This window comes from Cygnus olor, chromosome 14, assembly GCF_009769625.2.
Source record: "Cygnus olor isolate bCygOlo1 chromosome 14, bCygOlo1.pri.v2, whole genome shotgun sequence".
NCBI lineage: Eukaryota > Metazoa > Chordata > Aves > Anseriformes > Anatidae > Cygnus > Cygnus olor.
Window position 1 is genome coordinate 2,540,171 of NC_049182.1, and position 25,629 is coordinate 2,565,799.

Consider the following 25,629-nt stretch of genomic DNA (forward strand, 5'->3'; position numbering starts at 1 on the left):
TAGAAATAACAGAACAAGCATGGTGAAACCATGCAAATGCAGCAGTGCTGCTCTGTGTCATTCAAAGCTCCATTTATGCTGTTACGCACAGGGACCTGCAGTGAAGGATTTTCGTGTACTTTTATCACAAAGCACACTTAAGAGTGGCCTCTGGTTTCATCTGCCTGCGCAGTGTACTTGGTGTTCTAACCTCCACTCCTCTGCACCTCGCTGTGTGGAGAACGTCCTCCAAAAGCACAAAGCCGGCACTCACCAACGTGCTAAGTTCAGGGCTCTGACATCTATGAATGCTAACTCCTACTACCTGTTCAGTATGCGGTAAGAAATTTTGGGTTTTGATGGTGTGAACATGACTGGACACAGACTTCTCATAAATTAAGTACTGGTCTGGTTCAAAAAGCAGCAGAGAAGCCTCAAGGTGCTGTTGTTTGTGTTGTGACAGGCAGGTGTGTTCAGAGCTGGACTCGGCAGTGTGTCCTGAGCAGCTCCCCCATGATGACGCCACGAGCAACAGGGTACCAACTGCCCGTCCGATGGAAAACTGGAATCTAAGCATGATCGACTAGATTGCCCTTGAAAAATAATTGAAAAAAAAAAAAAAGGATACAGAAAGGGTGAGGGAATCTAAATGGGGCAACAGAACAGCAGTTTCACGTGGTGCGGACGAGAAATACACTCTCTAGTGCAGCACAGCAGGACACAGCCTTCAGTAAAATTCAGCCACTGGGCTGGTTTTATTGACTATTCAAAATCTTGTCTCCGGCAGGCATTGCATCCTAGACAAGGTCTCGTCCCCATGACGAAGGCAGAATTGTCCCCCTTTTCTGGATCTAGCAATGTCGACATAGAACAGGAGACTGGAATAGAACAATAGCAGCAGATCAATTAAAATGTATTTTGACATTTTTACTGAAAATACCAAGAAGAGAAAAGAAACAATCCACAGAAAAGGATTCACTACTACCAAGATCAGAACAGTTTGACATCTGTGACAATGCACTCATCAATCCCTCAGATACAAACTGCGTTCTCATTTCATGGAGTTGCGGGGATTAGCCAGCTTTCTCGTTAGGGTACACACTCTTTTCTTGCTGAAAGTAAGGACAACAGCCCTGACTGAGAGGCTGAGCAAGATGTTATGGCACTTGGATGTCCTTGAATCAATTTGAAAGCATTCACAGAGGTACTGCAACATTTATCAAAAGGACACCGTTATAGATGCATTTTAGAGTCTTAACTATTTGGTCTGCCAACACATTAATTTTCTGTTTTTGTTGGCAATGTTGTGATGTTTACAACACTTCTTCATTCAGTTTAATTAAATGTCTCCCATCATATTTACTCCAATCACACCTTATTTAGAGATCAGAGAATAAATAGTTGAGTTTTGTTATTTATGATGATGTTTAGTTTTACTATAACCTCACCATATGATGTATTTTACAGCCTTCTGTCTTACAAATGATTGAACGTAACTGCTACAGTATTATAGATCAAGTAAAATTAATATCCCCTTTTATTTTGGATCCTTTTTATTAACCATCATGTTTTAAAGTTATAATCAAGCCGCCATACAAATGCAAAACTTAACCTGACTTTAATCACCTGTTCTGTGCTTAAGGAAAAAAAAAAAAAAAAAGCTGGTCTTTATCAAGAGAAGCATACCTAGGCATCTAAATGAGAAGTCTGTTTGTATGCACAGCATTGTCAGGCTGAGTTTCAAGAAGGATATTACGAGTGTAAATCTGCCTCCAGCCTGCATGTGTTCGGCTCTGATGGGAACGAGGATGGAGGAGCTGCCCCTGGGCAGCACGAGGACTGCCCGCTGTCCTCCGGCCACCACGGCCGTGCCCTCCCTGCCACGTCAGGGCAGCGCCCTGCTTCCCTCTGCTGTCATGCACAGACCATGAAACTCGTATTTGAATCCCTTGAGAAAAGGAATGAGAAAAATGCCTGCAGAAGAGGTCCAAAAAGCCTGGAAAACACTACCCAGAACACGGCACTGCTCTGCTCTTTCCCCTTCCCTCCGTCTCCTCCGCTGACCCTCGCCCTGCGTGGTGTCACTAAGGGCACTCGCTCTCTCGCAAGGTCTGTTTTAACGTCTGCTTCTCCTCTGATGCAGCACAGAGACTGCACCGACTGGCTGATGTGCTCACTTGATGTTGCTATTGGTTTCCAAAGTCATTATTTAAATTTCCAGCAACACCCTCGCTCCTTCCACGAGGCGTTCAGATGCTCGGAGGAGCTGAAGTCATTGATTTCAAATGCTCTTGATGGAAATCAAGAGCAAAGAGAGAGGCATAACAGGAGTTCCTCTGTTTCAAGTAGTGTTATCATGGAATCACTTCGCACAGTGTATGCACTCCTACATTTCTAACTTTGAAATGACTTGAAAGGGTTTCTGGACAAGCGAATGGGCTCCATGTGGAGCCGCAGAGCTGGGCGCGGCGTGGGGAGGAACCCCCGGCCCACGGGGCTCTGCCAGGAGAGGTGACACGGGGACATCGCTGCCAGCAACTGCTCAGGGCTGGATGCCCAGCTCCATATGGCATAAGGGAAGAGGTCCCCTGAAGGAGGGATCACAACACAATCAGGCTGAGCAACCGTGCCAGCCCATTAAAAATCAAAGCGCATCCATCTCAAACCCTTCTCTAGCATGGACACCAGGGCACTCCAAGTAAAAGCAGAGACTTGGCATTTGGAATCGCAGTGTTCGAGTTCTGTTCTTACAGAAGAAAGCTTCTTCAAGGCTGAACAAAGTCAGGGATGCTTTAGAAGACTGCAAAATAGCATTAATTATTGGTGGTTAAACATCTGAGGAGAGAGAATGTGTTAGCTGGTTCAGCTGCAGGTGTCAATGAATTCTATTAATTAAGTTTACCCTAGCAAAATAATTAAGTTTTACAAGTCTACAAAAAAGGCTCTATTTTGCCAATATCTTGCTCGTGGGAGGATCATTAAAACCTTAGATACCAAGATCATAGGTTGGTTGAGACCTTGCTGTAAATTCAGCAAGTCTTGCAGTATCTTTCCAAAGTGTGCAAACGCCTATGAGATGTCATCTGCGCATGGTGCTCAAATTCTGTGCGAGCTTCTCCTTCTCTGTCAATACTCCAGTTTGCAGTGCTGTAACATTTCTGCCCCCAAAAAAAGACAATAAATCCAAGTGAAAATTCCCCTTCACATCATCCTTTCAAAGGGTAAGAGGGAACTCCTAGAAGACAGACTTACAGCTGCTTTCCATGATGCTTGCACCAGTGAAAACATTTTCCAATCTTGTTAAAAAACCCTTTGGCTCCTGATGCCGTACAGAGAGGGATGCAGGTTTCCATAAACCTTGAGCTTCTCTGATTGCCACCAGGATACATTTCTGCCCTTGGCAGGCAGCCACGGTGCTTCTTCCCTGCCCAGCAAGAACAAGGAGAAGTTTCCCATTTGGCTTGTATCTTTTTAAGACTCTCTGGAGTATCCTTATTCCCAAGCAAGTCTGTTCTGCCCACTCCTCCATCAGTATCTCCTGTCTCAGACTCTGGAAACAGGAAAGCAATATCACAAGTAAAAAACGTGTAATAGTCTTTAAACATCCTAGAAAAGAATGTGATTTAAGAGCCTTATGAACAGATCTAATTTAAACACACTTGGCAGGCCAGAATTGGATCACTTTTGCACGAAATGATAAATGCACCACGATCCTTCCTCAACAGGAACCTGAGCATTTTTCAGCACAAGCCACTTCCACCACTTTCACGCTTGCCTGGTCTCACTCCCAGAAAGCTGCCACCCAGCTATGGCCACATCGGCTCCATACCCCATCTCCAGCCCAGCCAAGTCCAGGATCTGCACCTCTCCCAGCCTCCCCATTCCATTTCTCAAACCCTTTCCTCCCTTTCCATTCTCATACCATTTAACTCTTCCCCTTCTCGTTTCCATTAAATTCCTGGAATTCTGGCGTGATAACCGGGTGGGTAAATAGAGGGTAAGGCATCCGACATCCCTGCTAGTCCCAGACAGAGCTCCTGGACGTAAAGAGAAACCATGGAACAGGAGGAGGAACAAAGCGGCATCTCTGGAAAGAGCTATCATTCAAATGGGAAATCCGATGGTATCTTTATAACTTTACTAACTCTAATCTGACCAGGATCGAGCCCATCATTAGAAACACCTAGTGATGGTCTTTATTGATGAGAAAGAGGTGCCTTACAATTGAATTCTCTATCACAAACGCTGAATAGAGCAAATTCCACAGATTACTTGAGCAACAACAGGATGAGGATGCCAAAGATGTTCCAGCAACTCATCACTGCACCTAACTCAGAAAGAAAAGAAACTTCCGGTTTGTCTGAAGTTATCCACTGCTATCACACAAGAACTGCATTAAGGTGTATTAAGACATGAAAAGGATGGATTAATTCTGGACTCTTAATGTCCTTTGAGTTTTGTAAAGATCAAAATGCTGGGAGAACAGAGCTCAAAGCAATAAATCTCCACCACTCTACCTGTCTTCTCCATTAGAGATCTCTTACCAGGAGCCCCAGAGCATCCTGATTAAACGGGGACACCCCAGCAGTGCCATCTCCAAGCACCTAGGCTAAATCCTACCTGCACCTGAAACAAGCCTCTTTTTCCATGCATTGCTTTCCTTCCCAAGCTTTTCCTTCCCCTTCCCTGCCACTCCACCTTCTGCAAAGCGCCTGGCTTCACTCACCAGGACTTCTAGTTGCTACAGCGCCAAAAGTCTGTGAACAGAGAGCAAAAACCCTGCCTCAAAAGCCCAGTGCTGCCATACATTGGGCAGTAGCACGGCAAATATACCCACGTTTCTTAAGCAACATGCTTACAAGCACCTCACTAACACCCTTCTGCCTTTTTCTTATGTCCATTTGCCTTGGTTCTTTATCAAGGACTGGACTTTAAACGTCTGTGACAATGTCCCCAGGCCACAGCAACTAACATTTCCCCCAGCACTGCCAGAACAGGGAACCTTCTCAATAAAAGTTAGGATTAGGAAGACGGAGAGATGCAATCAAGTACTTACTTAGTAATTTAAAATGTAGATGTCTTGGTTTTGCCTTTACTGGGTTTTATTCTACGAGAAAAGTTTAGATCAGCTGTTGTCACCGAACACATCATGCCAACAGCTCTTTACTTTGAAAACCCAGACTGGGATGAGCTGTTCTTATCAGGTAAAAACACACTCTGATAGCAACTTTTGACTGTTCCGCTTATCTTAAAATCCTTACTGAGAAAGCATATCCTTCATGAAGCAAAATACTTCAGTCAGCAGGACCGGAGACCTCTTTTTACACCTCACCCCCGTGACCGAGCAGTCAGAGCTGCTGCTGGACAGCGTGGCCTACCGTCAGGGGCTTCAAAGGGAATTTGGACAATTTTTAGATGAAAATAGGGCAGTGTGTGTTTACTATTGCACTTCATGCTGGAAATATTCATGCAAATCATTTTGTCGGGTGATTTTCTCAGTCTGGTTATTCACGAATTGATTGTGCTAGCAAGTACGCTGCTGCGCCAGTACACTCCTGCACAGAGTCAGAGCATTTTTCAAACTGACCATGGGAAAAGCCTGTTCCTATTTTCCTTGCCATTTGAAAGGGACCATCCCAGCACAGCGCCGGGGAACACGATGCAACCTCCCCCCAAAAGGATGCAGAATAAATTAGAGACGAGCATAATTATACAAACATTCGCAGGAATACACAACAGCAAACAGCAGTAAGTAATCCCATAAAATCCTCTGAGAGAATGGGAAGATTTTTCACTCTCTGAAATGTGATAATGAAAAAACAATTCCCAGATGCTCCGCCAGATGAAATCACCTTGTTTGAAAGTTTATAATTATATACGTTAAATGCACCGGTCCACTTTCAAGATTAGTGATAATGATCTTATATTTTTAATAAAGCCCCTTCGTCCCTGGAGATCCAACGAGCGCTTACGCAGGCACTCCAGGCTTGCTGCGGCTACCTCTGGCTGGAGCCACGGCAGCTGTTTCCTACGGCTGCATGTGCTGAGAGCACCACACCGTAGGACGGAGTAAACGGAGAATGCTCATCCAGAGAAAGGGGGGGTTACAGAAGAAGCTCCCTCAGCCCTTCGCTTTTCCACACAAGAGCTCAAGGGCAGAAAAAGATGGGATGGCCGTGCACCTCCAGGAGGAGGGAGCCGCACGGGGACCTAGGGTACTTCATACCCACGTGCTGTGGCTGTGGTGACCACCCAACGGAGTCCCCCCACCCCTTCTGGCTACAGGGACGGTCTTCACTTCCACAGGCAGCTGCGATCACCGGCCTAAACGTCTTCAAGATGGTTGTATCAATACTCGATCAACGCGCAGTAACCAGGGAAAAGATCAAAGGGCCCTGTCCACGGGGTGTCATCGGTTAAATAAAAGCATTTTTGTTATCCCATGGCGACCTGAGAGGCATGAAGACCTGGCAGCGGGGGCTCTACAACAGGGCCCTGCGGCCCACACGCTGCCCACGAGCCACATGCTGCGCACCTGCCCCAAGCGCCATCAGCACCAGCGCTCTCCCAGCGCCCACCAGTGCTCTCCCAGCGCCCACCAGTGCTCTCCCAGCGCCCACCAGCGCTCTCCCAGCGCCCACCGGTGCTCTCCCAGCGCCCACTGCTTGGTCAGACACCGCCAGGGCCCGTGTCCCTGGTGGCCTGTGCAGCCCCCTAGGTACAGGCCCATTTCCTCGTCCTTTGGGCACAGCTCACCAAAAGCAGAGTTACGTTTATGGCAACAGTGCTAAATGCAAGCCACACCACTTTGTTATGAAGAGAAAAGCTCCAGTCCCTCGAGAAACACTCTTCGAACTGCCCTTGAACTAATTTACAAACAAGACCTTCATTTCCTGCTTTCAAGTGCAGCCCTTGAGCCTTTCTCGCAGGTAACCAGAGACGCTAGGAGAGAAGGTATTTAACCTCCTGGATATGAGGACGGAGTTCCCGAGGCTTTTAAATCATAAAGAGTCAGCAGAATATAATGATACAGAGAAAGGCTCACAAGTCATTACTGGAGATACGGCATGAAATGAGTACAAGCGAAAGAGGAAACCTTCCTATGGTTTTAATGGGTTTGGAATTAAGCTCTTCAAAATGGAGAGCAGAGCTTAAGAGACACAGCCTAGCAGGGCTGGATTCACCACCACAGATGTTACCATCAGTCATGAAAAAACCTCTGCAGCAAACGTCTCATTGCTGTGACTGATGTACAAAAGTGGGAGGAGGTAGTGCGATTTTTTACTACTGCATCCTTTACTTTATTCCTCCCTATAAAGACAAGCTCGAGCCACAGAAATTGTTGAGGGGCTTTGACCATCCTTAAGCATCAGCGAGTCTTCATACACTTCCCAAAGTATCCCAACCATTCCCAGAAAACTACGGATTAACTTGCTGCTAACACTGTGGTCTCAAGGCTCCGCATGGCATACAGCCACTCGTTCCTCATCACACAGTTTGAGGCCAAACTAATCAATAACGGGTTGTTAATGCCAATGAATTCAAACCAGCAGTTTGTTTTCAAAATGAAAAGTTACTGAAACAGAACTAAATATTGCCTGAATCAAATTAGCTGCAGAAGCAATAAATAATTAAAGCAATAAAGTAGTTCATAAATAGAGAACAATTTAATTAATTTTACCACCAGGTATAGAAATATCGATACTGCCATGAGAGAAGGGGCGTACGGGCAGGCAGAGAGGTAAGGTGCTCTTGCCTCTGCAGCCACATACAACCAGCACAATAGCAAAATGATTGTGTGTATATAAAAATCAAATCCTAGCAGTAATAGAGTACTTTGAAAGAATAAGTAGCTGTTGAGAGCCAGGTAACTGGCTCAAGCAGAGAGACACTGTGTACGTGAAATACATTTTGCAAAGCTGAGGGAGAGATAGGAAGGACAGAGCAGGATGAGTTATTTGAGGCAAAATCTTCGCAAGCTCTAGATAAGGAGCTGTACTCGTGATCTACTCGTGCCCATGCCTCTCCATGCCCTTTCCAGTGTTCACCGTGACCGTGGACAAATCTGTAAAGGCTTCAGTCTTCTCCCAGCTCCTGCAGGTGGGCAGCCAGCAGCTCACATACACACATTCTTCCTTCCTGACTTGGTATTACAGCTACACACATCTCTTCTCTCAGCCTAAACCAAAACCTTTAGTGATGAGAAAGATCAGTTGAAATGAAACACAAAACTGAAGAGATTTTGCAGATATCAGCTGCAGAGTATTGCCTCAGCGCTATGGTATTCACGAATCTCCCTATCTTTAAAAAAAAGTCGCTACAGAATATCAGGGTAACGGTTACTTTGGGCTGTTGAAATGTTTTTTACTGGTTTTTAGGGAAGATAAGTGCAGACCTTGCAATCTCATCTCCCGCTCAGCGTACAGCACAGCCTTCCCCAGAGAGAGCTGAAAGAAGCCATTTCGCAGAGCGGTGCATCACGGCGAGGCACAGAGCAGAGTCTTCTGAGGCTGGTCCACAGCACAGAACCATCCATCAGAAATAATTCCGCACAGCTAAACGGAAAAGTCGGACTGATTCTGACAGCCGAGTTCTCCTCTGAAGACAGTCCACCTCCAGCACGTTTGGTGCTATGCATTACACGCGGGGGATGCCGCTGGGAGGGTGCAAGGTGATACATAACAATAGGATATAGGTGCTGGCCCCAGAGACACGGGCTGAGATGCTGAATTTCATCACTTTTTCCTTTAAAATTGCCCTTGACCCAGCAGAGGCTCTGTAGCACCATCACCATGAAGGCTGCCTCTCGAACTTGGCTCAAGCAGTAACACAAGCCAGGCACTTCATAATTATTCATGGCACACCACCACGTCCCGCTGTATGTTCTGCATGATCTCTCCAGCCGTCAGCAGAACGGGAGACCAAGCAGCTAAAGGCCGAATTTGCAAACCCAGCCAGGCACACAACTCTCACCGGTGCCACGGCAGCCAGCACTACGGGCTGGGGAGCACAGGCGGCTCCGCCAGCGGGTCTGGCCCATGGCGATGCTGCGGGTGATGGAAAGGGGGCCACGCTTCCCAGGGGACTTTGGGTCAGGACAGGTTCCCCGTGCTGAAGTGAGAGCGGCAGCACCCCGAGGACAGGAGCACGCTGCTGTCCTTCAGCGTTAAATGGACACCAGCACCCGCTGCGACGTGCTGATGCTAAAATGCCCCGGCCCTTCCTTTACATTCGCTCTGATGAGCGCACCTGAGGATGTCAAGCTTTACTCTAACAATATTCAGAGTTCTTCAACAGGAAAACCACCTGCTCCAAAAGCACACGGAGGAGGAACAGTGGCAAGCACCAATAAGCACCAGTAAATAACTTTTCCAGAAAGCAAATCCAGCTCTTAGGTTCCGGCGTCCTACAGCCACAGCCTCACCTCCATGAATGACTAATTCAAGCAAGATTTAGATCAGTACGACAGATTAGACCCAGGGCTTTTTCTTCCAAAGCATTTGGGTCTTTTCTTCTTTTTATTTTATTTTTTTGAAACAACCCTCTCTCTCACGCTAATTGCCACAGGACAGGACTTACATCTTCCTGACCCTCCTGTGCCTCCTGCCAGCTTTTCCTTCCCAGCATCAAGCAGGCTCTCTGGCAGCCTTCTCATTCTGCTGCTTCTCCTCTTTCAAAAGGGCTCCAGTTCAGCTTGCCCTTAGCCAATAAATTTTTTTTTCCAGACAAGAAAGCCTGAAAGCTCTTTCTAAAAAGACTGGCAGAGTCGCTTTCTCTGCCCGCCTGCACGTGATGCAATATTGCAGCGTCAGCCCGGCAGGACCGGCGCTTTTGAAGGGCTGGGATCTGCAGGAAGCAAAGCACAGCCAAGGGCGGCCTGACCAGCAGCCTGGGTCAGACCCAACCTCCTCCAGCATCGCTGACGTGTACCAGGACAGACAACACAAGGCCAGAAATAAACAGCTTCGTTTTTAATTTTCATTAGGTTCCCAAAAACCTAATGTCTCCATATGATTAACATTGAATATCGGTCAATATCGGGAGTGCTTCAGTCTGTCAAAGGAGGAACCACATGAGGAAGAGGAGCTCTGCCGGGTGAGGGACAGAGGAGCACGGCAGACAGCTGCCCTTGCCCAGTGCCCTGAGCCCAGGTCCCCAACCTGTGACTATTTTTAGCAGCTCGCGGTGATCTGTCACTGACTCAGTGTCATCTCCTGAACTTAGTCTGAAAGCTGCCGCCTGCCAGCGCAGAGTATATTGCTGGCACACATGCACACAGTTTCTCTAACAGCTTTATTTTAAAGATACCAAAATACTTTCCCCACCCCACGCAATGTTTCTAAGTTTACTGAGTGTTATCGCCACTTCGCACATGAGAAAGGTTACTTGCCGTGATAAAGATAATACAGTGGCTTTTAGGATAAAAAGGCCATATTCAAAATAAACTCAACACGAAACTCTGAAATTCATCCAAGAACATATACACAGTCAACATAAAGATACAAGAAATTCCTGTTCATTCCTGTTATTTTCAGAATTGTGTAAATAGGAGATGAATTATTTTTGAATCCCAGAGATTCACCTAGAGGTATAAGGCTCTGAACAGTCAAGATGCATTTCAGGGTCTCCGACCTGAAGACTAAGGATAGGGCTTAGTTATTGGTTACAGCCCGACCTGCTGATGTAACTTACTGATTAAATAAATAACGCAAATCCAGTAAATCCACATCCTGCTAATATAGGACAAAGAGTCAGAGTTATGTGTAATGGAGGCACCACCATCTCCAAAGCAGTGCCTGGATTTCCACTTACAACTTGTGTTACATCAATGGATATTACTTTCCCTTTAAACTTGCCTCCCTGAAATCATGACAAAGGCACAAAATAGCAACCAAATGAGGTTTGCACACAGAGAAAGTAAAGCGTACCAAATCACTCAGGCTAATATAGCTCCAGGAATCAATAGGAGTATTTTTAGCCACCCTCATAAATCTCTGCTTTGCTTCTGCTCCTGGAAGCACCAGAACAGATGAAGTCTCTCAGGCACCGACAGAGTCGGCGCTTTGGTTTGCTTCTGCAAAAGCCTTAGAAAGAGCCACCATGATGCTGACAGACACAGCGTGCCAGGGACAGGGGCACGGCTCACATCCTTCAGAGCACCAACTATTTTTCTGGGCTCTTAATCTTAAAAACAAAATACAAACACCGGGGAAAAAAAAATCACAGAAGTGCCAATTACAGGGAAAACAAAAAGCTACACTGCAGTTTTGGAGGGTAATCTGCTACTTATGTGTCTTGCCTTTTTTCTTCTCTAATATACGCACGCTGTTTTAATTACTTGGAGCTCATCAGAGCCATTCGGGCTGGATTGGGAAGGCTGACTGAGTGCCCCAGCAGGCAGCTGAACCCTAACCGGGACCTGAAGGATTCCCCACTGCTCTGCAGGGACAGGCACGACGGGCTTACACGGGACTGACATTTGTGCCAGCATTATGAAGTTAAATATTATGATAATTAGCTTTCAGTAGATTTTATCTTGAAAATTGTCTCAGCTTTGGTGATGCTAGCATTGCAGTGAGTCGTGTTTTTACATGCTTTTTCCTATCGGTGGATGCAGAAGAAAATCTTAAGGGAGAAAAATACCTAAGAACATGACTGAAGAAGTGATTATTACTTTTTAACTTCTTCTACCAGAATTAATTCTGATTAAATCCTGAGTGAGGGCCCGGGAGGAGGTGCGAGCAGAGAATTGTGGCTACCACCCCGGTGCCAGCTGGCAGCGCTGCCCAGCCTGGCCGCGCGCCCTGCGCCTGCGGGCACGGAGCTGCATCCACAAACGTGGCATCACCCGCGGCCAAATGCATCGCCGTCTGAAGATCTGCTCCCTGAATTTTCATTTTAACAGCCTCTCAGATAAGAGCCAGCTCCAGGCGGAATATTACCCCAGCCTGCTGACGCAGACCCCGTGCTACACCCCGGTCACCCAGCTGCAGCCCCCCGCCAGCATCCATGCACAGGGCGGCCCCGCTTTGAGCAGAAGCACTTTGTGCTCCTCACCCACAGACGGGACCCCAGCCCCAAGCCCTAGAAGACAGCAGGATCTTGCCACTCAACCCTAGAGGACAGCCACCGGTCCCCACACCACCAGCAAAAAGAAAATCCAAAATATCACACCGAAATTCTACAGCGTAAGGTAAATGAAGCACCGAGTAGGAATCTGCTGCGGTCTCAGTTCCGGTGACGTCCCACCATCACAGTGCTCCCCCGAAGCCTTGGCTGCCAGATCTGAGTATTTTCGGAAGTCCTACAGTTAAACACTCCTCACCAAAACTGTCTTTTTTTTTTTTTCACCCAAAAAGGAAAGATTAAAAATAACAGACAAGGGAGATAAGGAAGGGAGACTTGGAAGTCATTTTTATCATAATAGCTGGCAAACACACATAATTAGATTTTGATAGCGAGGAAAGAAAGCAGACTGTGTTTACAGCAACTTCTGTTCAAGAATAAAGAGCTGGAATCCGCTATCTGACGATTGCCGTTAACGTTCTAGACCTGACAAACTGCTCCCGTGCTCAACCATTTCCCCGGTTTCCTCCTATCTCAGTTGGCCTAACAGAAGTTATTACTTCTCCCTGCAAGCCTTGGCTTTCGTATCCTAGTATCCGATAAATAATGGGCAGAGAGAACACAGATTTCTATCTTAATTTTAAAAGGAAAATTTGTGCGTCCTCCCCAAGGACTAACTGAATCCTATTAAAAGAAACTCAACCTTTTGCTTTTAGAGAGCTTTCCCAGTCGCTCCTCGGCACGTTCATGGAAACCTCAGATCCTTCTGCCACATAGGATGCCTTAAGGGAAAATGATGGTGTCAGTGGTGGCACCAGAAATCTTTCCAGTAACTAAAAAGAAATAGTAGCATAGGTGATAAGTAATTAAAAAAATACCAGCATAGGTAATATTTATGGAAAATAACTAATTTATCTTTACAGCAGCATTTGTAGCAACAGCTGATGAGGAATTTGCTTTGCTACAGGTATAAACAATGTCAAGCTTCATCTTCGTACATAAAAAATACAGAATCCAAACTCATCCTTTCTCATTGGAAATTAATTAAAAAGTTGGACTTTGTTGTATTTGTCAGCACGGGTCCCAGCTTTAAAAGCTATTAGTTCTACTCATTTCATCTTATTCTTGCTTATAAGGAATTTAGCTACAGCTAGCGGATGGCTTTACAAATTACACATTGCTGATGAGATTTTGCAAGGGTGAGATAATTTTTTTTTCCCTCTCTTTTTCTTTCCCCCATAGCTGCAAACACAACAGAGCAGTTCTGACAGCTACCTTCAAATCCACAGATACCTGGCGCCCTTGGAGCCACCAGGAGCATGGTCTCTGTGTCTCACCCCGGAGGCAGCTGGCCACCAAGGGGTCACCTGGCTTCAGGACAGCCAGAGGGCCCCGTGGCCAGAGGGCCCCGTGGCCAGAGGGACCCATCGCTTCACCGCGGGAGCCCTGCCCGACTCAGGGGTCTGCAGAGAAAAGCTCTCCTTCCAAAGCTGCGGAGGAAATGCCAGCAAAGGAGCGCTTGCTTGTGGGAAGAAAAAAGATTTAATGTCTAGATTAAGTGCAGCATGCCTTGTTCCCGCTGACAGAATGGCTGGACGTTAGTGGCTGTCCCTCTCAAGCTGCCTCTCCCCAGAGAGCCGCTGCCGTCGGCGGCAGCGATGGGGACACACGAGCACGGCCCCGCTCCCCTCCGCTCTCTCCTGTTCTGAGTCAGCTTCCCGAAAGCAACAACGCCGCTGCTTTGACAGAAGTCCTGCTGTCCCACGGGAATACGCTGAAAGAATGAACGATAGGCTTGGTTTAAGGAAGGTCTAAAATTTATTGCTGCAAAACCACGCAAGTGAAATGGGAACTTTGAAAAGGGGAGGGCACTGCCTGAGTGCTGAGACAGTATTAGGTTGTCCGTGCAAAGGAAAATTAGTCGGGTACTTTTATTGCTTTTCAACGGGTTCCTGCTGTTAAATGAATACAACAAAGTGTTGTTTGCTATGTCATTCATTCTGCTAATTGCCATACCTGCAGCTGAAAACAATGCTTCAGGTCTTCCAAATAAACAGAACCAAAACCGTGGCAAAGTCGCTGCTCAAGCACACACACTGAGCAGGGGCAGCAAGCACAGCTGGTCTCACGAGACCAGACTCTCAGCCTCCGGTGAGCAAAATCATCTTGTGAAATAATCACATAGCTCCTACCTGCTGGAAAGGGAGTGGGGTGAGAGAAGAGACAGAGGGCTGTGATGATTACTTCTGTTTTAAAATACTGGAGGTGCTCAGGTAAAGAGGCCTGGAAGACGATGGGCTCATCTAACCAGATGCAACGCAGCTGTGATAAACAGGCCCTGACGAACAAACACACTTCCTTTGAAGGCCGAATCACAATCCTGATACACAGATCAGCAAGGATTTGTTCTGATGATGCTATTTATGTTGTGCGAACATTAAAAGGTGGCAAAGAGTCATTTTTGGCATTGCCTCACATTCAAACAGAAATCTTTTTGAAGTTCGCTCAAAGCCTGGTTACTTCCCCAGCATTTCCACACTTTCCAGAGATGCATTAGGATGTCCCAGTGGCAATTACAAACTCCTGGACTTAATGAAATGATCCCTTAGCAATGCCTCTAACCCAGCTCACCTGTTTGAATACATTTCGAGATGTCATCCAAATGCAAACCCCCGAGCTTTGTGGGAGGCATTTATTTTATTTCCAAAAGGAAAAGAGAGGACTTTCTGCTGTCTCTGCCCCTTTACTGCTACCTTCACGTGAGATTTTCCTCTAATTAAGACGCTGCTTAGTATTGAGAGCACTCAGGGCTTCGGGGATAATTTACCGTACCTGTATGTGCTTTGACTTACGCCCCACGCTGGGACTCACAGCAAGGAGCTGCTCCTCGCTGGTTTCAGACTGACAGACCACAGTAAGCCGCCACAGCTCTACACCCATTCAACTTTTTGCAGCCCAGGATGGCCAGCTTACCCTGCCACAGCGGCAGAAACAGCGTTGTTTTTATAACAACGGCATAAGCCTTCTCCCAGCCTTTTCCGTGATTCTGGACGCTGTGCACTACTGAAGCTCCCAGCCTCAGGAACCCAGCACACTTCCACAGCCACCCTGAGCAGCATTCGGTGGAGCAGAGAGACAGTGAGCTCTCCCACTGGACAGACCCACCCGTGGGCTCATCCAGAATTTAGCCCAATTATCAGCTGCTGCTGCTGAGGTTCACTGTTTGAAGCATTATCGCTTATATATCCTACAGCATTAGGATAATACATTTCATTCATGAGGGTTTTCTATGTGCCATACAGTAATTTTATTGCTGAACGCTTCCCCCGCTGTAGAGACACTGACCAAATCCTGACTCCTGCACGCTGGATACGTCCCATCGGCATCCTCCCCGGCCCAGGGTGCAGAAACACCCACCTCACGCCCAGCAGCACCTCTCTTCTCCTTGCAGCAAGCCTCTGTGTTCACAAACTGCTGTTTCTCCGTACAAACGTCTCTGGCAACGGATCATCCCTCATTGACGCGGGTGCCAACAGAGTCAGACGTGCTGATAACAGCTGAGAGGCTGCACAGGGCTGCTTCCAATTTCTGGCCTCGCTGACTCTATTCCCAGGGAGTAAAGTTTGCCACAATGTTGATTCTGCTAAATGTGCTTGATGAACTTACGTACTTAATGGGCAATAAGGAAGAGCTAAAACTAATTAGGACTTCTATATAATTTAAGAAAAACTAACAATTTTAGGAAAATAAATAGGGGGAAAGAAGAATGAATACTAAAGAAAAAAAAAGAAAACTTAGAAAGCATAGTAAAAAAATCTAACAAGTAATTCTGAGAAAAAAATTGTTGTTTAAAACATTCGAATATGAAAAGCAAAGAAAAAACGTTATAGGCAGTTCACATCAAAGAATTTCAATGGCAGAAGCAAAACAAATAGATGAAGGGTCATTGCATACTATTGTCACCTGCTTTGTAGTTGCAATGGGAAGCTAAATTGAAATCTTGTAAGAAGTGACATTTTTAAAGACTTCCAATACTGCAGATGGAAAGCATGACACTTTTTTCCCTTGTACTTTTTATTTTCCAAGCAAGAGCATAACTTTATGCTATTATATAAAGGTGGATATAATCTATGGCCTTTCCACCAACTATTTCACACAACAAACCACACGAACGGACGCTTACTGACAACCCAGCAGAGCTGGGCCAACGTGCTGAACAAACTTAAAAGCCAGGCTCCAACTTACCCTTTTGAAGGAAGAGGCTTTGAAATTCATAGGCCCTATAGGTCCAGAATCACTTTTCACACATATTAATTTCATTCTGGTAAAATATGGAACTTGACGAATTCCATAGTAAGTGCCCGATAGTTTTATATTCGATTAGGAAGTGCAGCTGGGCAGGGATTCAGCCCTACCGAATGGCACATCTTTGGGGCCACTTTAGCACGCAGAAGGTGGCAGTTCAGCAGAAGGAAGGCACATTTTAACCTCACAAAACTGAAAGATTGGGAGTGACAATAAGACATACCACTTGGAAAGGGGGAGGAGAAGAGGACAGGATACAAGGACCACACTCATGCTACTTTCTAAATGCACTTGATGCCTCTCCCTTCTACCCCATCCCACAAGGAAAGCAACTAGCAATGGTTATGCTGCCTTACAGCTATATGCAAAACAATGAACTGCTCTAATATTCTCCTAAAGATCTCATCAAACAATAAACAAGCAGCATTGCATGGATAAATAACTACTGCCTTGTGACAAACAAGGAAATATTTATGGAAGGCTATTAAACTTGGATTACTTATCTCAGACTGAAGCAGTTTCAGAATCGCCAATCAGCTCTGCTGACTAATTACATATTTACAAATGCTTTAACTGTTTTGTTTACCCAACGGATCAAAATGGCTTATTCATTCTATTCTGGTTCTATTTTGGTCTACCAAGTACAGTAAATGTGCTGTTAGGTGCATAATAAAACCCCTTCAGAAAAGTAATTGCATTACCTTACACACACTAGATTTTTCTTTCCCAAACACCGAGAACAACTGGACCATTTTACAGACTCATAACTTCCTATTAAAAATATACTGACACTAATCACTGAGCTGAAATCTCGCTTAGAAACGTAATGTCTGAAAGGAACATCTACCACTTGTAGCAGAACCCTCTCAAAAACCACTTATTTAAGCACTGCATTTGCTACAGCAGCACCCAGGGTCGAGGCTATGGCACCAACCGCCCTGGCACAAGTCACTCTCCACACTCCCACCCGTGTGGGCTTTGGTGACGATTTGATGTGGTGGAAGAAGACGACGGACCCACAGGTATGTACTGCAAAACCCACCAGTGCTTTCCTCTGCCACTGCTCTGACAAAGTTAGGCAGCCCCAGGAGAAAATACGAGGGCAGTATTAGCACCTTCCCTGCTGAAAACCCCACTGCTTCAGCTCCCATCACCCAGGCCGATGCTCAACATCCGTCACAGGTGAAGGCCACAGGCACCTGGCTACAAGTGCCTGAACTAAGAGAGCATGAAGAGGGCAATTTCTGTCTTAGTTTATCTCACACTTGGGCAGTATGTTAAAGCTCTAAAAGTATTAACTTAATTGTTCTGCCTTATGGTAAAAGCTCAGTTCGGGAAGAAATGGCATATTGAAACCTAGTAAGTCTGTAATTGAAAACATACCATGTCCTTACACATTAAGCAGCCCAGCAGCGCATTTAAAATCGTGACTCAAAAACCTGATTAAGCTCAAGCGATGCTGGATTTTGGGCTTTCTAGCTGGAAGTCCGTAGTTGCTTATTTTGATAATTTCTGAGACATGCCGGAGAAACTGACTTGTTGAAGAGTATTTACATACTACACTCTGCTGCCTTTATCAGAAACATCTACTGTCAGTTTTTATTTAACCCTTAGAATAGAGTTTTTTTTTTACTGCTGCTCTGGAATATCAAGGTTTCCAACAGATTTGCACCTTTCAATGTTATGTGCAAGCAGCGTACGCCCTCTCATTATGGGAGAGACTTCCATACCCTGCAATACCCTGTGTATTAACAGTATTTGACTTTCAATAATTTACCAGCAGTTCTGGGCAGCTGCGGGGGGTCTCAGCTGTCTGGGGGTCAGCCAACATGACTCCCATCCACCACAAGGGCAGGAAGGAGGATCCAGGGAATTACAGGCCTCAGTACCCGAGGAGGTTGTGGAGCAGATCATTTTGAGTGTCAGCACACAGAGGACAAGTGGGTGATCAGATGCAGCCAGCATCGGTCCATGAAGGGCAGGCCCCGCCTGACTAATGTGATCACCTTCTATGACAATATGGCCTACTTAGTACGTGAGGGAGATGCTGTGGATGTCGGTGACCTGGATTTTAGTAAGGAATTTGGTGTTATTTCTACACTATTCTCCTGGAGAAACTGTCTGCTTGTGCCTTAGCCAGGTGCCCAGGTCACGGGGTGAAGAACTGGCTGGCAGGGCCCAAATAATCCCAATGACCGGGCCTGGGGCCAGCCGGCAGCCGGCCTCCAGCAGCACTCCTCGGGGCTCAGGACTGGGCCAGTTTTGTTTCACATTTCTGTCAGTGAGCTGGATGAGGGGATCAAGTGCACCCGCACAAAGTTTTTGGATGATACCAAGCTAGGCAGGACTGCTGAGCCTTGTTAGGGCAGCACGGTGCCGCAGAGGGACCCGGATAGGCAAAAATCAATGGTCTGAGTTCAAACGCATGACACTGAACAAGGCTAAGCACAGGGTATCTGAGACACGTGGACGCAGCCCTACAGGGCATGGTTTAATGACAGAACTCAGGAGGTCATTTTGATGGTTACACTTGATCTTTAAGGTCATTCACAACCTGTATGATTCCACATTTTCAGCATAATTATGTGAAACATTTCTCTATTTCTCACATGAATAGCAACAACCACCCAGAACAACAGCCAACATACATGGAAAATCTCACTTTGAATTTCAACCTGGCTGCTGCTAGAGATGTTTAAGTCAACACAGATTGTTTATCTGAAAATCTATCCCTCTCTTAAGGTCAAGTTGTCTTAAAAGATCAGTGCAAGCCTGCCATGCTCTGTGGGTCAGGCTGAGAAGAAAAGTGCTTCCAGAGGGGGGAAGATGCAGCCAAGACAAGGTGTGTAATTCATAGTGGTATCTTCTAAAGGAGCGATTAGTGTAACTGGACGAAACAGAGAGGCAAGCAGAGTTGGAGTCAAGGGATGCTAGGGAAGTGAAAAATGTTTAGTTAGTTAACTCTTGGGGAAAGGCAGGCAATTTAGAGGCTATGGAGCACAGAGATTATCAGGTGAGAAAAAAAGAGGGAGAGACAGACCCATGAAATAAAACTAATCTATTAAGTCTTCATCCAAATTGAGGGTTGAAGGTGACCAGGAGGCCAATCCATCTCAGGCAGGAAGGAGCAAGCAACACCACCAGCACAGCCCCATAACCCGTCCAGACAGCTCCTCTTCTGGGGAGCACAAAGGGTGCCCCTACACGCCGTGCTGGGGGCAGTGGGCAGACTCTGCAGAAGTGCCCCAAAAGGAGTGGCACTTGGCATTTTCCATGGGGAAAAAAGAAAAAAAAAAAAAAGACCATCCTCCTTTTAGCTCCAGGAAACATGCTCATTTTTCTTGTGAGGTTTCCAAATAGCATCCAACCTGGAAAGCAAACGCCTCCTGCTCATCAATTCACGTTGTGTTTCCTGCTGCTTCCTGAGCACGGAGGTATCTTTTTTGCATGCTTTTGACTTAAAATTCTTATGTAGCCTGAAGCTAGAAGTTTGTTCAAGTAAATTCTGCCTTGATGTTAACTGTTCCGAGAAGCTTGGTTGATCTGCATCTTTTCCTCCTCCTTTTTCTAGGAAATTTCCTCTGCATGCCCAGAGATCAAACTCGACTGATACCCCAGCTGTTCCCCACATTGCCACATCAGGAACTAGGATGTCTTCAATGGTGTGACAGGGCTGAGCAGGGCTGCAATGGGCAGCAAGGTGTGGCTACCAGGCCTGGCAGCACAGTAGCCACTAGCACAACAAGCTCATCCTGCTGCCAAACCAGCACTGTTCGTTCTACGTTCAGATGGAAAAAATAGATGCCTTCAGGCACATCCAGCCTCAAAACTCTACATGGGGAATATTTATGAAGAATAGTAGTATGGAATACATATATGTATGATTTTTGCATCTCCCTCTAAATCCTCACAAATTAGTTTTCTGGCTTACCTCCATTTTCTGCTTCTCCCCATCCAAGGAGCTGAAGCCTGGCCACTACCTAAGCTTGCCCACAAGCTCCTTCTCCTGTCTTGCTGCTGGTAACAGCTGCCTGGTTTCCTGCTGTTCAAGTTTTTGCTGCATCTCCTCTGGGTCCATCAATCTGCAGCTCTAGCAAAGCCAAATACTGTATTTACTTACCCAACATTCATGCCCACTCTGCTATGAACAGAATTTATTCCTTTTGCCCCAAAGTACTTAAAAATAGAAACTGATGTATTAATTTACAACAGCTTTAAGCCTGCAAAGCTCTTCTGCTTCCAGCAGTAAGACAGCTGGGCGTGCAGTGGGTTTCCTACATCTACTGGCAAAGTTAGGCTAAACCATAGCTGCAATCCCATTTTCAGAAGTAATCCACGTGAATGAAAAAACAGCACTTTGGAAGCAAAACATGACCAGCAGGATCAGCACTGTTTAGTTGAGAAAACTCGAGCTCCCTGGCTGAACTGCAATTGCCCACTCGTTGTGCTAGCGGCCACGCATCCTTGTCCAGAGCCCCATGTGTGTGCACAGTACCAACTGCATGGTGAGACTGCCTAGGAGCATCTCTATTACTGTTTAATTTACTGTGCCTAACATCAACAAATGAGTTGATTATCGTGGGTTCTTCCCTATCTGCACGGTTTCACTCCCTCTGTTAATTTTTGTCACCTAGAACAACAAAATATATCAAATTATAATTAAACACCATTGCTGATAGATAGGTGGGAGTGAACAACTTTGCCCACCCTCCGCCCCTAATTTGGATTAGCCTGCCTCTACGATAAAATCCAAGCTGAAAAATATTTTGAGCAGTTCCTTGGAAAGATTTTTACCCTCACTTCTACCTATTCCCCTGCCGACGTTGCAAAAGTAGGTATCATGTACATGAAGAACGATGAGGTGGGATTCAATGTTACAAAATGTACAAAAATGCTGAGAGACTGCAGTTTAAGCTTAGAAAAACAGGAGCTTAACATTAATATGCTGACCTAAATTTCCCTATCCAGTCAGATTTCCATTCATTGAAAACATTCTCTCGATTTTTCAGGGCATATAAAAATTTCTATGAAAATTAAAAGAACAGATGGATAAAGACATGAATCTTTGCTTAAAGCAAAGAGTAATTTTAAAAATCAGTACAATAAACCAGGAAATTATTCCTACTTGTGATCCTACAAAACAGGTATTTTTAACATAGCCTTTCCTCTGAACATCTGAAGCACGTCCCAAAGATAAAGCTGGCCTGTTTCTGAACATGCCAATTTTATATGCATATAGCATACACATACAAACGTGCATATTTGTGTAGTGTCATGTAATCTGGATGTCATTTGGATAGCACAACAGCCACAACCATAGGAGCACAGCCGTTTCTAAAGAGCAGTGCAGTACAGTCAGTTACTGATTTGCAGAGGGGGGTGGGGGGATTTTAAGGTACAAAAACAAGTTTATTGGACTCTAACAATAGGAAAAGAACAGGGGCATAGAAAATTCATAGGTGATTTACTACAAAAGTAATTACAGCTGATCACTTCATTGTGTTCCTGAAGGGTCTGAGGAGAGAAACTTGCCATTCCTGCCAAGTTTTGAGCGCCTTTCATCTTCCATGGAGGGGAGGAAATTTGAAACGTGCAGAAGTAAAGGACAAAGTCAATAGAATTTCTAAAGGGCATCACTGTTTTATAACCATGAGTTGGTTTTTCATCTAGGGCATAAGAAACAACATCAAGTGGCAAGCAATGAAATATTTCTTAAGCTGTTGGCTGGATCTTCCACCACTGCTAATTGATGCAGCTCCAGAGCTTTCATAAAAACCACAGCAACTTGGGTGTGCTCGTTCTCTTGCTCTTCACTGTGATTAGTAAACTCACTACAATGATGAGGATCATGTGTCATTAATAAACACAAAAATACAAATAGGACTTCCACAATACAGAGCTTGTGAACACTTCAAAGAAAAGGCTTTATCACTTTAACGCTAAACAGAGTTTGTATTTTTATGGTAGTTTGATGTCATCTATCTGAATAAATTCGGAGTTGCAACTCATTTAAGATTATATGGACAAACAGAGTGGAAGCAATCTGCCTGAACATTTCTTGGCTGAATGGTTTAAAAAGCAACTTTTGACACTAATTTGTTGAATGGATGATTGTGAGCAACAAAAACAAATTAAAAGTTAAATGTTTCAGCTAGATCCTCAGCTAATAAAAAGCACTGGTGGTCCATTAAATGGTGTGGCTTTGCTCATTTGTGTCTGCTGAATATCTGCCTCTATACTTAATGTGACTATCCATACACTTAGCCATACAGTTATACTCTGCCTACATTTTATTCTTAGTACTGAGCATCTTTTATTCCTGCACTTCCAACAGCAGCAGGAGCATTTGTCAGCTCCAGAAGTTGCAGAATTAGTCCTTATGTACTTGAAAGAGTCGGGACAGCCACCAGAGACCCCTTCTGCTAGATGTGTAGAATTTGATAGATATGAACGTACACTGCTTTTACATACATAAATTCTGCGGTCCTTAATTTACAGGAACAGATGAACATCATATGTTCATCTATACTCATTACATAGTAACTCACCCCTCTTTGAAATAAAGTCCTGCCACTGTCAAGCCAAATGCTCACAGGCTTTCCCTTTGGAGCTTGGTCTAGCACTTCTGCATTGCTGTAAGCCTTTTAGCCTCCCTGTTTTCTGCTGCATGCTGTTCCCTTCCCTTTCCACTAAATACATGTTGTGTCCACCCAGTCAACACAAATTGCTGCATTTCCTGACTCCCTGTTCCTGTTTTGCTGAGTCCAACCTGTTCTCTTGCACCTCTGCACTGTCCTATCCTGGACAGCTGATGTAAAAACACAGGTTAACATTTTTATTTCATTTCCCCTTCCTGTGTGTTAAATGCAGGTTGCATATAGGAACCAGCAATAATGCTTACACCTGAAACCAGAGAGCTGAACACCCAGACACACCCAGCCAAGTCAAATCCCACTCATCTCCAATACAGGGAGCTCATCTGCTCAACATACACTCACCAGGGTGCCAGCAGATATTAAGGGAGACAAAAACAATCTAGAAAACAAACATTACACAAGCCAATACTGCACCCTCACTGCAAGAACTGCATGGGGTGTGGTGATATAAACATATGGAGTAAATAATGGAAAAGTATTTAGATAGAAATAGAATAAGAAAAAAATGGTTAGTTGGAAAAAAAGGTCTGCCTCCTCTAACTTACCCCCTGACTTGAGTTCAGAAGAGTAATAAAAAAATGGTGTTCAAATCCTGTGCTTATTTACCACATGCTGCTTTCTTGTTTTTCTTTTTAAACCCAGCATCACAAAATCTGGTGCCTCATAACATGTTCTGTTCTCCATTACATGAGTATAATACAGATGTAAACTGCAGTGGGTTATGTTTGAAAGCAAAATTTTGACTTAATGGGATTAAACTGAATATAGGAAAATATTGTTGCAGCTTCTAATCAACTACCAGAATGAGTTTTTTTGTTTTGTTTTCAGTTCACAGAGCATCTTTAGTCTAAAAGGATAATATTCAAACACCAGCTAGGCAGCCCAGGAACAAAACAGCTCTGCAGCCATTGCCACTTAAATTCAGAAAGAAATCAGTCTTCATACATCACAGCAGAAGATGGCTGCCAGCTGCAGTCAGGGAGGCATCTCCCCTCTGTACCACAGCAATTAAAAGATCATGTAATTACTGTTCATCTAGCGCCCACGGAAGTCAAAGGAAACCATTCATCGACTGTAATGGGCTTTGGAACAGCTTCAAAATTTCTCCAGCATTTGCAGTCCTGACGCTGGAAACCAAATGCATCCCAGTTTAACTAGGCTCATCCACAGCTAAGAGTGTTTTCACATCTTTCTTTCATCTAATATAAGCACAACCCTGTAAGCCCAGGCACAACTGACCATCAGTGTCAATTAAATGGACTATTTGTTGAAGGAAATAAGTACAGTGAGTCAGTGTTTACACATGGACCATTCAACAATCTAGGCTTTATTTCCTTTGAAAGAAACAAACTTCAATCTAACGAAATCAAACCTTTCGTCCAAAAGAGAAAAAAAATCTGGAGAGTGTAAGCCAGGATTGCCCCTCGCTTCAGCAAAAAGTTTTAATTACTCTTGCTCATCCATGACGACAGGATAAAAGAGAACAAAGCATGCTTGCTACATGTTCTCTTGTGTTAGTTTGTTAGATATTTTTAAGTTTCATTTTTTCAACTTTTTCCAAAGTCAAATCTTCCACCAGGAACAGGGAACAATATTCTTCCTCCTCTTCAAAAAAAACTCTCCACCCTTCAACCTCTTCCAGTCCTCTCTGGTTTCTTCAGGAAAAAAACATTATCCATAAAAAAGTTACCATTCTATAGAAAAAATAGAAAAAAATCAGATCATGCCATGTAACAATTTAAATCCTTTTGTGCGCATAAACATTTTTACTCACCTGGTATTTTGTTCTCGCCGTGATATCTGCTCTGCAAACGTTTTAATACTCATCAGGTTTGTGAAGGAGGGTTTTGTTGAATTATTTCATAGGAACTACTGAGGACAAGCTCCATAGAGGGAGATCCTTAGTCTTTGACAAACGTGCCCAGACAGCTTAGCGAATCCACAGGTTTTAGTGGCCAAAATGTATTTACCATGTTTTGTTAACATTTTCTTCTTGACTTCCAAGTAGTCTCCAGTCCTTCAAACATCTGATTTTTCCGACTGCATTGCAGGCTGTCGACCCAGTTTATCTATAAGCTAAGTCTTGACTTCTTGGCTACTGTCACCTTCTCTCCACTCCATCCCTGGAGCTAAGCCTCCTGACCGAAATTCATTATATTAAATGCATTTTTGCAAAAGGAGGTTGGTTTCACCCAAGTGTTTTCCGATTGGAAAATGTTACAGTAAATTCTCCAAATGGAAGTCAAGTCTTACCCATTCTGTGAAGAAAACGAGAAATCAACCTAATTGGGCCTGGAAATTCAGCATCAGAAATTCAGCCAGAGAGCTCAAAATCCAGTCACAGCTCTGACGTAACATTTTCAACGCACCTTCATAACCCATAGACTCAGTCTTACTTTCAAAAATTGCTATTTGAATTCTTAGAAATTCTGGTTACCTTCATTTGGAAGTAAGCTATGGAGATCCAAATCACATCTGAAGTTAAACTTGGAGTACTGTTACAAAGCTTTCTTCATTAAACCCATTTGCACCAGCACAAGACTGGACTCAATCTCTATGTCAGTAATGAATCGCACCACACACTGCACAGCTAGAACAATGTCTTGACACCTGTGAAGAAGAA

General features: G+C 44.8%; 1 protein-coding gene across 4 annotated transcripts in view; it reads right to left on the bottom strand.

The window, feature by feature from the left end:
- Positions 1-25,629, bottom strand: part of FSTL4 (follistatin like 4) — a 214,995-nt gene that overhangs the window by 172,959 nt on the left and 16,407 nt on the right. The window contains exon 3 of one of the 4 annotated variants that reach the window (XM_040573989.1): positions 25,444-25,616. The exons of the other annotated variants lie outside the window; for them this stretch is intronic. The gene's annotated coding sequence lies outside the window, so the exon portion shown is untranslated. The remainder of the gene's footprint in view (positions 1-25,443; positions 25,617-25,629) is intronic. 4 annotated transcript variants of the gene reach the window in all.